This window comes from Peromyscus leucopus, chromosome 8b (assembly GCF_004664715.2).
Source record: "Peromyscus leucopus breed LL Stock chromosome 8b, UCI_PerLeu_2.1, whole genome shotgun sequence".
NCBI classification, from domain to species: domain Eukaryota; kingdom Metazoa; phylum Chordata; class Mammalia; order Rodentia; family Cricetidae; genus Peromyscus; species Peromyscus leucopus.
The window spans coordinates 100,034,250-100,050,106 of record NC_051086.1 but is presented as its reverse complement, the minus strand read 5'-3'; the positions used below and the strand labels follow the sequence as shown (position 1 = coordinate 100,050,106).

Below are 15,857 nucleotides of genomic sequence, written 5' to 3'. Positions count from 1 at the left end.
CGCCCCCTCCAAAGGCAGATAAGCATGACCCTGACACCCACTGCCACCTGCCCCACCTGAGCCCTGGCCCGAGCTCTTCCATCCTGGCAGCCAACACAACTTTCACAATTTCAGATCAGGGCCTGTTCTCAGTAAAAAGTGACACTGGGTAATCTGGTTTGGGGCTGGAGGCCTCCTCTCTAACCTGCTGCTGCTGAGGGCAGTTCTCCGGGGCTGCAGCCAACCTCATTACGAGGAATCAGAGGCCTCAGAGAGCTGACCCATAAAAGAGCTGTCGAGAAACAATGAAAAATCTGTGTCCAGAGGGCCAGCCAGGAGACTCAGGTTTGAAGCCACCGACTCCACTCCCAGATCCCACGCAATTCCTCCAAGTGGCACCCATGATGATGTCATCTGCTAGGCTGCCAAGTTTCTCCCTACCCCTTCCTTTCAGCCAGGACCTTAATCCAAGCTGAGACATCCCCCTCAGGGTCAGAGACAGTGACGCTGGAAGTGGCCTTGCAAAGCAGTGACATTCAGTCTTTGGCAGCCAAGTGAAATGGGATCCTGAGAGGCCAAGCCACTCCTCCCCAAGGCCCCTCTGACCAGGCAGCCTGAGCCTTGTTTACAGCTATGGCTGAGATCCCCATGACACCCCATCCCAGGAGGGGCTGAATAAGGTATTCACCACACAGGGAAAGGCACCAGGGTCCAGAACGGGATTGTTCCTATTAACTTCTTCTGCCAACACAACCAGAGGGAAATGACTGTGGCCTGCTGGAACCACAGCAGTGCAGAGGGCAGCCAGGAACATGGCATTTTTCTGAGAGTCTCTGTATTCCCATCATTCCATACATGGGATTCTGGGAGAGGACTGCTCTTAACATCTGACCTGAAATCGGGAGCAGAATCCTTAAAGGGCCAGCTCTGCCTACAGCCCACTGTGGAAAAGCATAAGCGTCAAAGCTAATGACCACCTGTGGGTTCAAATCTCACCTCTAACATGTATCAAATACTGGATGATCTTGGTAAACTCAATGATTTATCCTTTCCAGCTTCTGCTCCCTGTCCTGAGGAGGGATGTGGCAATACCTATTGCACAGCAGTGCCATGAGAATTATGTAAAATAGTACATGTACTGGGCCTGGCACAATATTTGGTACTCCATAAATAGTAGCTGTTATTTTCATTAACAACAAGAAATGACAATCAAGTCCACCCAGGTCAAGAATGAGGACTCAAGCTGCCAGGCCTGAGTTTGAGCCTTGGAACCATGTGGTGGAAGGAGAGAACCAACTTCTATAAGTTGTCCTCTGCCTTCCATGTGTGCACAGTGGCCAGGTGTGAGCATGCACATGCATGCTCGCGCGCACGCACGCACACACACACACACACACACACACACACACACACACTTACTAAGAAAATTTATTAAATTATGTAACAAGAAAGAATAAGAACACAAAGTCAAGTGGAAGGAGAGGAAACAGAAGGTAAAAAAGCTGAATGAAATGTCTCCTTGCAACAGACAGAGATCACTACAGAACCACAACGGATCAAAATGTGGAGAACAAGAGCCCCTGAGACATCTAGAGCACAGTTCCCATACCTAAGAATCGGGGACCACAGCAGAACAGGGGGGAAGACTGTAAGAGCCAAGAGAACAGGAAGTCTCCTGTGAGCTTCATCTCCTGGACACGCCAGGGAAGCTGCACCCAGGAAGTCCACCAACACGACTGTCTAAACAAGACCTGAACAAGGATGTCAGCAACAGACGTACCCACACGGAAGGGGGAACCTCAGGGGGCCCCCACCCTAGATCCACAGAAAACTAAGGAGTGCTGAGATCAGGAGAAATAGTCTTCCCGGGGAGGAGAACACTGACTGGTTATCCATACCAAATGGACAGCCCTGAAATTACATATGTACAAGTAACATCACATGGACTGAGCAGGTTTTACTTAAATACTTAGGGATATATACTCGTGTGTGTGTGTGTGTGTGTGTGTGTGTGTGTGTGTGTGTGTGTAACAACAATTAAAAAAATAGAGTCCTTGCCAGGTATGATTACTCATGCCTTTAATCCCAGCACTTGGGAGGCTGAGTCAGATGGTCTCTGTGAGTTTGTGGACAGTATGGTCCACATGGCCAGTTCTAGGCCACCCAGGGCTACATAGTGAGATCAAACAAAATAAAACAAACCAAAAAAAAAGAGGCCATGAGTTTGAGAGAGAATGGGGAGGGTGCATGGGAAGAGATGGAAGGAGGAATGGGAAGGGGGAAAATGATGTAATTAGATTTTTTTTAAAAAAAATTCTTTTTAAAGGAAGACTGCCTTTGTTTACAGGCTAAATAATACAGTCTCCAGAAAATGGTAAAGAATTTACAAGTAGAAGGTTGTAAGGTTAGACTATAAATATAAATTATATTTCTCATGCCAGCCAGATGGCTTCATAGGTGGAAGGCCCTCGCTGCCAAGCCCAACGAGCTGAGTGCAGTCCACACACAAAAGGGAGATTGAACTTCTGCAGGCTGTCCTCTGACTTCCACACGTGATATGGCACATACAACCACACACACCACACACACACACACACACACACACACACACACACACACACACACGCACACATGCACACACACACACACACACACACACAAACAGAAATGTAGAGGCCAGAGAAATGCTCAGTGGATTAAAGCCCTTGTTGCTCTTGCAGAGGACCCGGGTTCAATTCCCAGTGCTCACAGCCATCCATAACTCCAGTTCCAGATCAAACACCCTTCCCTGACCCTCAAGGGTACACACATACATGAAAGCAAAACATTCCTATGTATAAAAATCAATAAATCTCAAGCAAAAAGTATAAAGTAACTTTTTGCAGGGCTGGAGAGATGGCTCTGAGGTTAAGAGCACTGGCTGTTCTTCCGGAGGTCCTGAGTTCAATTCCTAGTACCCACACAGTGGCTCACAGCCATCTGTAACTGCAGTCCCATGGGATCCAATGCCTTCTTCTGGTGTACAAATGTATATACAGACAAAACACCCATGTACATAAATAAATAAAATATAAAAAATGTTTTTTGTTTCATAGGGGAGAGATGGCTTGGCAGAAAGAGCACTTGTTCTTTGGTTGGTTGGTTTTGGTTTTTCGAGACAGGGTTTCTCTGTGTAGTTTTGGTGCCTGTCCTGGATCTCACTCTGTAAACCAGGCTGGTCTCGAACTCACAGAGATCCGTCTGGCTCTGCCTCCCGAGTGCTGGGATTAAAGGCGTGGGCCGCCACCGCCAGGCGCACTTGTTTTAGCAGAAGAGCCAGGTTTGGTCCCCACAGTGGGCTGCTCACAAGCCCCTGTAACTCCAGTTCTGGGGAACAAACTCCTTCTTCTGCCCTCCATAGGCACCTCTATGCATATGTGAACACACACATTCAGGCACATTAAATAAATCTTTTAAAATTATACTGATTATTTTATGTATATGCATGCTTTTCCCACATGTATATGCATTATGTGCATGCCTAGAGCACTTAGAGGTCAGAACAGGGCATCAGATTCCCTGGGCTGGAGTTAAGGATGTTTGGGAGTCACGGGTAGGTGCCAGGAACCACACTCAGGCTCTCTGGAAGAGCAACAAGTGCTCTTAACCATTATGGCATCTCTCTAGTCCCAAATCTTTTACAAAACAAAACCCAAGAACAATAAAGCAGGCATGGCTGGGGAAGTGGCTCAGGAAGACAAAGCACTTCCCATGTTAGGTGTGGGTGCTGGAGTCCTGGTCCCCAGTACCCATTTACATGCCCACAGCACAGCAACCCACCTGTAAACCCAGCACTTGGAAGGCAGAGAAAGTGAATCATCAGAGCAAGCTGGCTAGCTGGACTAGCCAGACATCATGCTTTCGGTTCCATGAGAAGTTCTACTTCTCTTCAACATATAAGGTGGAAAGCAATTGAGGAAGACACTCAACATCAACCCCTGGATACACACACACACACACACACACACACACACACACACACACACACACATGCACAAATATGAATATACACATGCTCTCACACACGAGAAACATGCATACACATATACACACACGCACACATACATATGCAGAAAGAAAAGTTACCCTTAGTTTTATTCAAATTAGCCCCAAAGCAGAGACAGTTCAAGTGTCCATTCGCAGAGAACGGGTGAACAAATTCAGTCTCCTGATGCAGTGGAACTACCCCGTGATAAGGTGTAGAACGGAGTGATAATACATACCACCGACTCACTGAGTCTCAAATGGTTGCTGCATGACACAAGCCAGACACAAGAGGACCTGGTATATGATTCCACCCACGAATACACCTTCCCTTCTTCGGTGACTGCCTTGGGATTTTATTCCAGCACCAGAAACCTGGCCAACATACTAAACTGCATATGCTTTACAAAAGAGGGTAAGAGACGATAGCTTACAAAGTATAACACTCACTGTCTCTTCCCCAGGAAAAGAGATTAACTACAGAGAAATTAGAAATATAAACAGTTTGGGGGCTTGTAGTAGGAATCTTAAAAGTTCTTATTAATAAAATCAAACCTGAGGCAAGTTATTGGGGTCCATGCTGGTAGATCAGAGAGACAGAACAAGCCACAGCTATCTCACCTCGCCGGATCTTCAGCTGGTCTTGTCTCCTCAGACTGGAGGCCTCTGAGTCCTCATCCGGAATGGGTCTCAGCTGAATTACTGCTCAAAAGCCTGAATGCTTAACCAGCCAAAATCTTAACCAGCCAAAAGCTTCTAGTTTCTGGTCCTCACGCCTTATATATCTTTCTGCTTTCTACCACCACTCCCTGGGATTAAAGGCTGGCTTTCTGGGATTAAAGGTGTGTGTCACCATGCTTGGCTATTTCCAATGTGGCCTTGAACTCACAGAGATCCAGAGGGATTTCTATCTCTGGAATGCTAGGATTAAAGTTGTGAGTGCCACCATTTTCTAGCCTTTGTATCTAGTGGCTGTCTGTTCTCTGACCCCAGATAAATTTATTAGAGTACACAATATTTTGGGGAACACAATACCACCACAGGGGCTATCCTAAAAACAGACTGCCAAGGGCTGGAGAGATGGCTCAGCTGATAAAGACACCTGCTGCCAAGTCTAAGGGTCCGAGGACCTGCTCATGAGCCTGCATACATACATACATACACGCAGAAAGGCAACAATAAAAATGCAACTTTAGGGCTGGAGAGATGGCTCAGCGGTTAGGAGCACTGACTGCTCTTCCAGAGGAAATGGGTTCAAGTCCCAGCACCCACATGGCAGCGTCACAACTGTCTGTAACTCCAGGATCTGACACCCTCACACAGACGTACATGCAGACAAAACACCAACGTACACAAAATAAAAGTAAATAAATTTTAAAAATGTAATTTTAAAAGCAACCATAACTTAGGTTGGCTCTGAAGTACTAAACAGGAATTCCAACCAACAGGTGCTGCAGGGGGCTTAGGGGGTGGGGCTGGGGTGAGGGGTGGGGGTGGGGGTGGGGCTGGGGTGGGGGTGGGGCTGGGGTGAGGGGTGGGGGTGAGGGGCTACAGGGCCAGGAAAGTCTCTCAGGAGAACTGTGGTGAGGCTAAGGCTGGGCTACAGGTCTCAGATGGTACCAAGAAGAAAGGCACAAAGCCTCCTTGGAAGACAGCAGAGAAGAAATCCACACCACACAGGAAAGGAATCAGAGACTAACATGGAGAGGCCCCTAAAGGCCAGACCAAAGAGGCCTTGAGGAGTCACTGACAGTTCCTCAGGAGACTTAGGTATTTAAAGTTTAAAAAAAAAAAAAAAAAGATGAGCCGGGGGCCAAGATGGCAGCACTCGAGAGGCAGAGCCAGGCGGATCTCTGTGAGTTCAAGGCCAGCCTGGTCTACAGAGCGAGATCCAGGACAGGGACCAAAACTACACAGAGAAACCCTGTCTCAAAAAAAAAAAAAAAAAAAAAGAAAAAAAAAGATGAGAGGGAGAAGAAGGGAAGACAGGACATGCAGGAGTTAGAAGAAAATTATAATGCTTCTGCTTTGCCACAACAAGTAGCTAAAAAATGGCTGCAATAACTGTTCCTGCTGCCAAGCTCAGAACCAAAGCCAAAAAACCAAGTAGAGGTCCGAGGCTCCAGCTGAGGGTGAGCTGGGGAGTTGTCTGTCCTTCTAGACCCTTCTCATATAATCTGTATTAGCTAGGCTTGCACGGTGGCCTTGCTCAACACACCAAGCATACTTGACGGGCCTATCTTTAGTTAAATATCTGTAACCAATTGGTGTGTTAATGCTACAATGAATGAAAGTTCTCAACAGCAAGCTATCGGGTTTCATCCTTTGCATTCTAGTCAATAATTTTATCAATGGCTTGAGTGAAGAAATAGGTGGTATGGTAATCGAATTCTTAGATAGCATAACCCTGGGGAAAATACCAAAGACAGGATCCAAGGAGATCTCAACAGGTTGCAAAGACGAGCCAAATCCAATAGGCTCAGTTTAACTGGGAAGAATAATATGCCCTCAGCTCCGGCTCAGAAAACTACAATAAATGGCTTAGTCAAATGCAATTCCAATATGTGAACGTGTGAGCACAGCTACTCAAAGTTCATTAACATTCAGTCATGTTAAAACAGACATGTCTTCTTCCCAGCAAGAAAGCTATCCGATCTCCCTATCCCAGAGCGTGCCTGGAATACTTTGATCAGTTGCACAACATACATTCATTTATCTGTTTTCTATTTTTGTTTTTGAGACAAAGTTCACAACCCTGGCCATCCTGGAACTCACTCTGTCTACCAAACTGGTCTGAAACTCACAGATATTCACCTACCTCTGCCTCCCGAGTGCTGGGATTCAGGCCGTGTGCCATCATTCCTGGTTATGACTGAATGCATGCCGTATATGTGGAGGTCAGAGGACAGCTTGCAGGGGTTGATTCTATCCTTCCATCACATGGGGCCAGGAGTTGAACTCAGGCGACCAGGCATGACAGAAAAGCTCCTCACCAGCTGACTTGTCTCAGCAGCCCCCACAATACAGAGCACAGAGAAGGAACCAGGGAAGCCAGGTGTGGTGGCTTACTTCAAGAATCCCAGCACTAAGGAGCCTGAGGCAAGAGGGTCTCCAAGAGTGCAAAGACAACCTGTTCTACACAGCAAGGTTCAGGCCAGTCTGGGCTGCAGAGTGATACCTTAGCCAACAAGGGGAAAAAAGGAAGCGGAGAATAGACCAGGCTTCCGGAGAGCAGTAACCAGAAGCAGACACTGCCATGAGAAACAGAAAGAAGCAAAGTTGTTTATCCTACACCAAAAGCACACACCAGGAAAACAGAGCTAGAGAAGAATGATACTACTCAAGGTAACAGGCAGTCCTGCTGTGGGAAGCCCCCCAGTGGGCCTAGGACCTCCAGGGGAGGGAAAGATCTATAAAATGAAGATTAGAGCCAATGTGTAGCCTCATGCCTGCAACCCAGCCTAGACTACATATGGAGACTTTTACACACACACACACACACACACACACACACACACACACACAACCAGAACAAACAAAAAGTAATATGAGAAATATTTTTCTGTGCAATTAGAATTGCTTAACCTGATACAGTGGTATGCATAGCATTTGGAAAGCTGAAACAGAATTGTCCCAAGTCTGAAGCCAGCCTGGGCTACATAGTGAATTCCAGGCCAGCCTGATCTATCAAGTGATAATGAAACTCAAAAAAGCAGAAAAAGAAGAGAAGGAGAATGGAGGAAGAAGAGGAGGAGAAGGAGGAAGGGAGAATGGAAGTGGGCAGGAAAAGTATACAAAAAGTTAAAAGATGCCACCTGACATCAAGGATTGTAACACCGAAGTACTCAAAGCAATGTGGTATTGGCTTGGTAATTAGAGTCCAAAAATAGATCCAGACATTTCCGGACAATTGATTTTTAAGAAAAGTACAAAGAGAATTCAGTAGAGGAAGGACAGGCTTTACCAAAGGCAGCCAGAGCAACTGAACATTCCAATATGAAAAATAAAAAAGAATGCCAACAATCACACATGGGACCTCATGACATTCAAAAGCCTCGTGCAGCAAAGACAATCACTAATGAAGAGGCAACCTACAGAAGACTCTTTTTCAGCTATACAGCTGACGGAAGATTAATAGCTAGACTATATAAAGAACTCAGAAAGCTAACCAACAGGAAATCAAACAACCCAGTTGATAAAAGAGCTTTCTGAATGGACAGCAGGTTCTCAAAAGATGAAATGAAGATAGCCAATAAGCATGGAAAACTGTCCAACCCCACCAGCAGTCAGAGAAATGCAAATCAAAACTATATTGAGACTCCATCTCACCTAAATCAGAGTGGCAGTTAACAAGTAACAGCCCGGCAGCGGTGGCGTGGGCCTTTAATCCCACCACTCCGGAGGCAGAGGCAGGCAGATCTCTATAAATTCAAGGCCAGCCTGGTCTACAAAGGAAGTTCCAGAACAGCCAGAGCTGTTACATAGAGAAACCCAGTCTTGAAAAACTAGAAAAACAAAAACAAGTAACAACAAGTGTTGGCAAAGACTTGGACAAAAGACATCTACTGCTGGTGGGAATGAAAACTACTCTAGCCACTTTGGAAATTCAGTTTGGAAGCCTGTCAAAAAAAACTCAAAATAATGCTGGGCATGATGGCACACACCTTTAACCCCAGCACATGGGCAGAGGCAGGTGGATCTCTGAGTTTACAAACAAACAAAAATCTCAAAATAGCCACGCATGGTAGCAACATCTTTTATCCAAGCACTCAGGAGGCAGAGCCAGGCAAATCTCTGTAAGTTAGAGGTTAGCCTGGTCTACATAGTGAATTCCAGGATAGCCAAGACTATGTACAGAACCCCTGTCTTGAAAAAAAATAAAATAAACAAACAAACAAAACCAAAAACGTCAAACTAGATCAACCATATGACCCTGATACATGGCTCCTGTGTCTCTAAGTCAACACCACAGACACTTGCACATCCCTGTTGACCACAGCACTGTTGGTCAACCAAAAAACCAAATAAAAATATGCCCCATGTACACATGGGGTTTTTTCAGCCATGAAGAACAAAGTTTTACCATTTGCAGGAAAATGGATATAACTGGAGACAATATATTAATTAAGCCAGTCTTAAATATTGTTTGTATTTTTTCTATCATTTTTGGCTCCTAAATTTTATATGGATACAAAAATCACACACACACACACACACACACACACACACACACACACACACACACACGCCAGCGCATGCGCAACAAGAAAGGAGAGGAGACAAACGGGAGAGGGAGAAATGAGCGGGGAGGCAGGCGTGGGGGAGGGTATGCTCCATCTATAACACACACTACGTGAGTGTGTCCTCATGTGACACAGGATTAGGTACAATGGATATACAAGATGAAAATTTTAGTAAGGACAAAGTTAAGCTGGTGGGCGAACCTCTAAAACATTACACTAAATGGAATGAGCTGTCACAAAAGGACAAACACCATATGATTTCTCTTGTATGAGGTTTCTAGAATGTTCAAAAACCACAGAGACAGAAAGTGCAATGGACGATGCCAGGGGTAGAACTTTGGGGAATGGAGAGTTAGTATTTAATGGTAGTTTCACTTAGAGAAAAAAAATTCTAGAGATAGGTGGTGGTGATGTTTACACAATAATACAAATGTACTTAATGCTACAGAATTTGCTAAAATGCTAAATTTCATGCAATATATATTTTACCACCATTAAAAAAAAACCCAGCAAACTTCTGGCTCTGCCTAACATTACCAAAGCAGTGTTCTCTTCGGCATTTGCTACCAGCTCGGGATAGGTTTATGCTCTGGGAGCTCACCTCTCTCCAATGACATCTTTCCTATGTTTCCTGGTAGTTTCTTTTTTTGTTTACCTCCCTGCAAAGGAAGGCTGCTATTAAAAGCGTCTTCAAGTGGAACCTAAAATTATAAAGACTGAGGTCACGCGATCATGCTAAAACTCAAAGCAATCAGTGAGATTTGCCAGGTTTAGGGGCCATCCAGTTTGGGTTGAAAGCCTGCCCTTACCCTCCCTGCCACATCATGTGACCAGCGTGTTTACTACAGTCTCAGCAGCCGCAGGCAAAGCTGGTTATTATACAAACCCCTGATCACCAAACCACACACTGGGTCTTTCTTTCGGAAGGAAAACATTCCGGTTTCAGCAGTGGCCTAACGGCTACTTCACCCAGGCCTCTTTGGAAACTAGGGTTTAAAACAGTTTTAAAGAAACCTGTCCTTTCAGCCACGGAAGACACTATGGTGGAAATAACACAGACACCAGAGCAACAGGACAAAAAACCACGTTTACCGGAGGGTGCCAGGGGGATCAGGAGCCTTTCACTTGAAAATCAGGAATGGCCTTAGAGGCACTGTGGGTCTGTCCAGCTCACACTTGACAGCCCAGGTTGAGTTAAGCAATACCTTGGATGTAGGCAGTATTCACTTGACAGTATAGAAATTGATTCTGGAGTCCAATTCCGGGGCAAGGAGCAGGGAGGAACCAAAGACTGTGACCTTTATTTCTCATTTGTTTCTCCGGGAGGTAGGCCTTGCAAAAGGCTGACTCTCTTCCCTGCAAGCTGGCACTCTGTAGTCACTTAAAATAGAAATGTCAAGCGTTTTCTGTTTTCTTTCCATCTCACTGCCCGGTCGGCCTTTTGTGGTCTAATCATCTATGAGGTCTGGACACCAAATGGGGCGCCCCAGGAGTGGGCATTCCAGGACAGTTAACTCTCAAACTATCTGGGGGCTGGTTATCAAAGGGATGGTTTGTACTTCACCTCCCTGGTCACTGCAGTACTCCCTAGAATCTAGGTTTCCCTGCTTGTAATTCTGCCAAGAGACAACCTGACAGAAGTTAGAGCTGAGGAGGCAGGTGAAATTACACTGCGGCGCGTTAGTGGATTCTATCTGCACTGCTACATCCTGCTCCAGCGTAAACTCACATTGTACAGTGGCCTGATTCGGAAAGTGACTCTCCAACTTTTTTTTTTTTTTATTGTTATTCCATCAGTCCCTCTTATTTGACTTTTTAGATACTGAATCTCACCTCTGCTTTTGACTTTGGGGTTTCACAGGAGAGAAAACTGGGGGGCATAACACGCAAACTGCTTTACAGAACTGCCAATGCTTTGGTGCTGTGGTTGCTTCCGAAGAATCTTTCCACGACTCTAAAGGCCGGGAAGCTCACACCAACTGCAACATCGCAGCCTTGCAATGAACTAAAAGTCCCTCAAATTCCACCGCCGCCCCCCCCCCCGCCCGCCCCGCAGGGCGCTCTAGACACCGTCAGCTCGGGCCCCTGGCGAGCCCAGCGCGCGCAGCGGGTGACAACCGTCTTTATTTGGGCTGGGACACCCAGAGGCCTACACATAAACACTCGTGGCATCAGGATTGGCAGCCCGCTGGCCCAGGGCCCAGCCACGACGGACCCGGGCCAAGGACTCTTTGTTGGACACAACCTTTATTTCTGACGAGGGACCGCAGGCAAGGGGCAAACCAGGACAGAGAGGGAAAAGAACAAAACAAAAGGCCCTGGAGGACGTGAGGGAAGGAGCCGGACGGCCAGGACGTGGAGGCAGGCGCCGGTCCCTCGACTCCCCGACAGAGGGATGCCCCCTTTGACGGCACTTGCTGGGTGCACACCCCAGACACTCCTCGCCTTGGGTAAGAACTCGGAGGACGCAGAAGGCCGGGCCCCACGCCCCCTGCTCCCCACTTCGGGCCGCGGGCCTTTTCGTACTTACCGGGGCCCCCGGGCCGGTCTTCCTCGCCCGCGTCCTCTCCCCTCCCTGCCCCCTCCTCACTTCGCGTCCCCGCCTCCAGGGGCCGCGGCCATGTCGGTTGCGGGCAGCTCGGATGCGACTTGCCTCCTTCCCGCGACAACAGAGGCGCAGGCCAACCCGCTAAAGCTCCGAGCGCTGATTGGTTGAAATTCGAGATGGCGGCAGTTTCTGATGTTCCTATAGCTGCATAGTGCGCTAAGCTGTAGCTTCAGCCGCCCCTCTGGGAGCCTGGCGGAATTATGTGATAACTTGCTAAGAAGTGATACCCACGAGTCTGGTTCCTACTTTAGCCACCATGTTCCCGCGTTTTCAGCTGTAGAGAATCTGACTAGAAGCGATCACACAATTTCCTCCCCATTAGTTTTCCCACTAAATTGTTTTTTTTTTTTTTTTTTTTGGTTTTTCGAGACAGGGTTTCTCTGTGTAGCTTTGGGCCTTTCCTGGAACTCACTTGGTAGCCCCAGCTGGCCTCAAACTCGAACTCACAGAGATCCGCCTGGCTCTGCCTCCCAAGTGCTGGGATTAAAGGCGTGCGCCACCACCGCCCGGCCCCACTAAATTGTTCTAAAGCCGTAGACAGGCGATACCTTCCGCCCTTTATTTATTTATTTATTTATTTTTAGAAAAGCCCCTTGCAAGATCGCCTTATCTCTGTTTTCTTCAATTCTCCTTCCTTGTTTTTTAAAAGTCCCTCCGGACTAATATTGTATCCAAGCCAAAGCTGGAGAATCTAAAGCAATACTGTTATTTCACCCTCGGTTCATTTGAAATCTAAAGGGAAAAACAAGTTTAAAAAAAAATTTTCCCCTAGATAATTAGAGAAATCGCCTGGGAATCCTGTCTTGGGAAAACAAAATCAGCCTGTGTCAGTATTTACTTCCATTTTCCCAGAGATCTAAGTCTGGAAGAGTTGCTTTTAAAAAAAAAATCTGTTTATGAAATAAAATAGGGTCATAGCTGGCCCTGGGAAGAAAGAGTCTCTTCCTTATATTAATGAATTTAATCATGTAATTAAAATTCCTCTTCTCAGCTAGACAAGAAGCCTTTTTACTGATTTAAAACTCTGTTTAAGCAAGTTCCGCTGTTACCTAAAATACCCAGAGAATCATGTCACTTTTCTTCAACATAAATATATGCAGATTATCATTACAGATTACATGGAAAAGTCTAAATCTCTCCATTTAATCATAGATGTTCATAACATGATGGAGGTATGCATGCATTTTCGGGCCTCACTGTCACGTGGACTCTCAAAAATTCTGGAGAACTTTGCCCAGTGGTTCTCTGAGCTTTTAAGTTTCTTTCCTGCTAATAACAGCCAATATGCACATGCATGCTTGTCTGGAAGTCTCGCTCTAACAGTTCCTTCCCAAGCACTCTTCCTGTTTGTTAAACAGAACTGGTTAATTGCTTGGGTCTTAGGTCTTTCCACCTCATTCTACAAAACATGGTGCCTTAGGGAAATGTTGGACAATTATCCTGCCTTTCTTAGGGTTGCTATTGCTGTCATAAAATAACCTGAACAAAGAAACTTGGGGAGGAAAGAGTTTATTTAGCTTACACTTCCATATCATAATTCATCATCAAAGGAAGTCAGAACAAGAACTCAAGCAGAGCAGGAACCTGGAGGCAGGAGCTGAGGCAGAGACCATGGAGGGGTGCTGCTTACTGGCTTGCTCAGTATGCTTTTTTGTTTGTTTGTTTGTTTGCTTGTTTGTCTGTTTGTTTTTAAACTTTTTTCTCTGTATAGCCCCTGCTGTCCTGGAACTCACTCTGTAGACCAAGAGGCCTCCTGCCTCTGCCTCCCGAGTGCTGGGCTTAAAGGCGTGCGCCACCACTGCCCAGCCTCAGCCTGCTTTCTTATAGAACCCAGAACCACCAGCACAGGGATGGCACCATCCACAATGGACTGGGTCCTCCCCCATCAATCACATATTAAGAAAATGTCCTGCAGTCTTGCCTACAATCTTATGGAGGCATTTTCTCAGTTGGGGCTCCCTCCTCTTTGATGATTCTAGCTTGTGTCAAGTTGACATAAAACCAGCCACCACAACTGACCCCTTGTCAATGAGACACACAAATACATCGCTTTTCAATTAGAATCTTTTATTTCTCATTTATCCCCAAGATATGTTATTAATATCACAATATAAAACATAAATAACTTCAAAAGTTTCATAGTCCTCACAAATTCAGCTGGGCAGTGGTGGTGCACGCCTTTAATCCCAGCACTCAGGAGGCAGAGGCAGGTGGATCTCTGAGTTCAAATCTTTTTTTTTTTTTTTTTTGGTTTTCGAGACAGGGTTTCTCTGTTTAGCTTTGCACCTTTCCTGGAACTCACTTGGTAGCCCAGGCTGCCCTCGAACTCACAGAGATCCGCCTGGCTCTGCCTCCCAAAAGAGTGCTAGGATTAAAGGCGTGCGCTACCACCGCCCGGCCTGAGTTCAAATCTTATCTGGTCTACAGATGGAGTTCCAGGATAGCCAGGGCTCCTCCAAGGGGCTTGCATCACTTCCCTGGCTCAACACTCTGTGACATACACAACTTGTCTTCTAGGCTTCAGCTAGCTCCATCCCAAGGCTGCTGCTGTTCTTGGTGGTCATCCTATGGTACTGGCAAAATGCTGGGTCCTCTGTAGCAACAAGGCTGCACCTTCACCAATAGCCTCTTCTAGGTTCTCTTCATGGTGCCAAGCCTCAAATTCTCTGCATGACCCCTTCATGCCTTCAAAACATTTAACACTGCCAAGTTCAGCTGCCAGCATAAGGTACAACCTCAGCTGCTTCTGGAACACAGCTTCTATGTTCTGACTTTGAGGGAACACTTCACGGAAGATTTTACCTCAGTGATGCTGGTCTCTTCTTAACCACAGCTGATTCTTCCGCCACTAGCTGATCATCGTCCATTGTCCCCGCAAAGCAAAGGTGAAGCGCAATCCTAACTAGTCTTCTTAAATAAAAACCCATAGTCAGATCTGGGGTAAAAACTGAAAGATCAGAGAAGCAGAGCAGCAGCCACTAGAGACTTGTTACCTCTACAAATCCTCAGACCAAATGGGGAGCTGAGATCTGTCTCCACCTCCCGAGTGCTGGCATTAAAGGTGTGTGCCACCACTGCCTGGCCTCTATGGTTAACTAATGACTAGCTGCGCCCTCTGATCTCCGGGCAAGTTTTATTTGTCAGAACACAAACAAAATATACAACACAAAGGTTTAACTTTAGTGGTTCTGGTCTCTTGGTAATCACAGCTGATCCTTCAGCTCCAGCTGACTGGAATCACAGATTCTTCACACAAAAGGCCTGGTAGGATCTTGGCTTCCTCTGAAACCTCCCAGGCCAGGCCTCCATCATCTGCACTGCTCTCAGCATTCCTTCCAAACTCTAGAGACCAGTCCGCTCAGCTCCCAATAACCAATGGCTTTTCTAGTCCCCAGTCCCACCGTCCTCCCACCGTCCTCCCACGGTCCTCCCACGGTCCTCCCCAAAGAACATGGTCAGGTCTGTCACAGCAGTACCCCACTTCTGATACCAATTTATCTTAACTTGAGTTACTATTGCTGGGATAAAACACCCTGACCAAAGAAACTTGAGAGAAAAGGTTTTTTCAGCTTACAGTTACACGTCACAGTTTGTCATCAAAGGAAGTCAGGACAAGAATCCAAGCAGGGCAGTGCCCTGGAGGCAGGAGCTGTTGCAGAAGCCTTGGAGGGGTAACTGGCTTGCTCAACCTACTTTTTTTGGTTTATTTTTTAAGATTTATTTACTTTTGTGTGTATATGAGTGCTCTATCTGCATGTACACCAGAAGGGGGCATCAAATCCCACTATAGATGGTTGTGAGCCACCATGTGGTTGCTGGGAATTGAACTCAGGACCTCTGGAAGAGCAGTCAGTGCTCTTAACCTCTGAGCCATCTCTCCAGCCTAGCCTGCTTTCTTATAGAACCCAGAACCATCAGCCCAGGGAGGCATCACCCACAATGGACTGAGCGCCCCTGAATCAATCACTAATTGAGAAAGTGTCCTATAGGCTTGCCTACAGCCT

At 46.4% G+C, this 15,857-nt stretch overlaps 1 protein-coding gene across 1 annotated transcript in view; it reads right to left on the bottom strand.

Annotated features, from left to right (window-relative positions):
* Tmem94 (transmembrane protein 94) overlaps positions 1-11,890 on the bottom strand; it is a 36,618-nt gene extending 24,728 nt beyond the window's left edge. Inside the window, exon 1 of the mRNA XM_028889619.2 lies at positions 11,776-11,890. The gene's annotated coding sequence lies outside the window, so the exon portion shown is untranslated. The remainder of the gene's footprint in view (positions 1-11,775) is intronic.
* Positions 11,891-15,857: the final 3,967 nt, after the last annotated feature.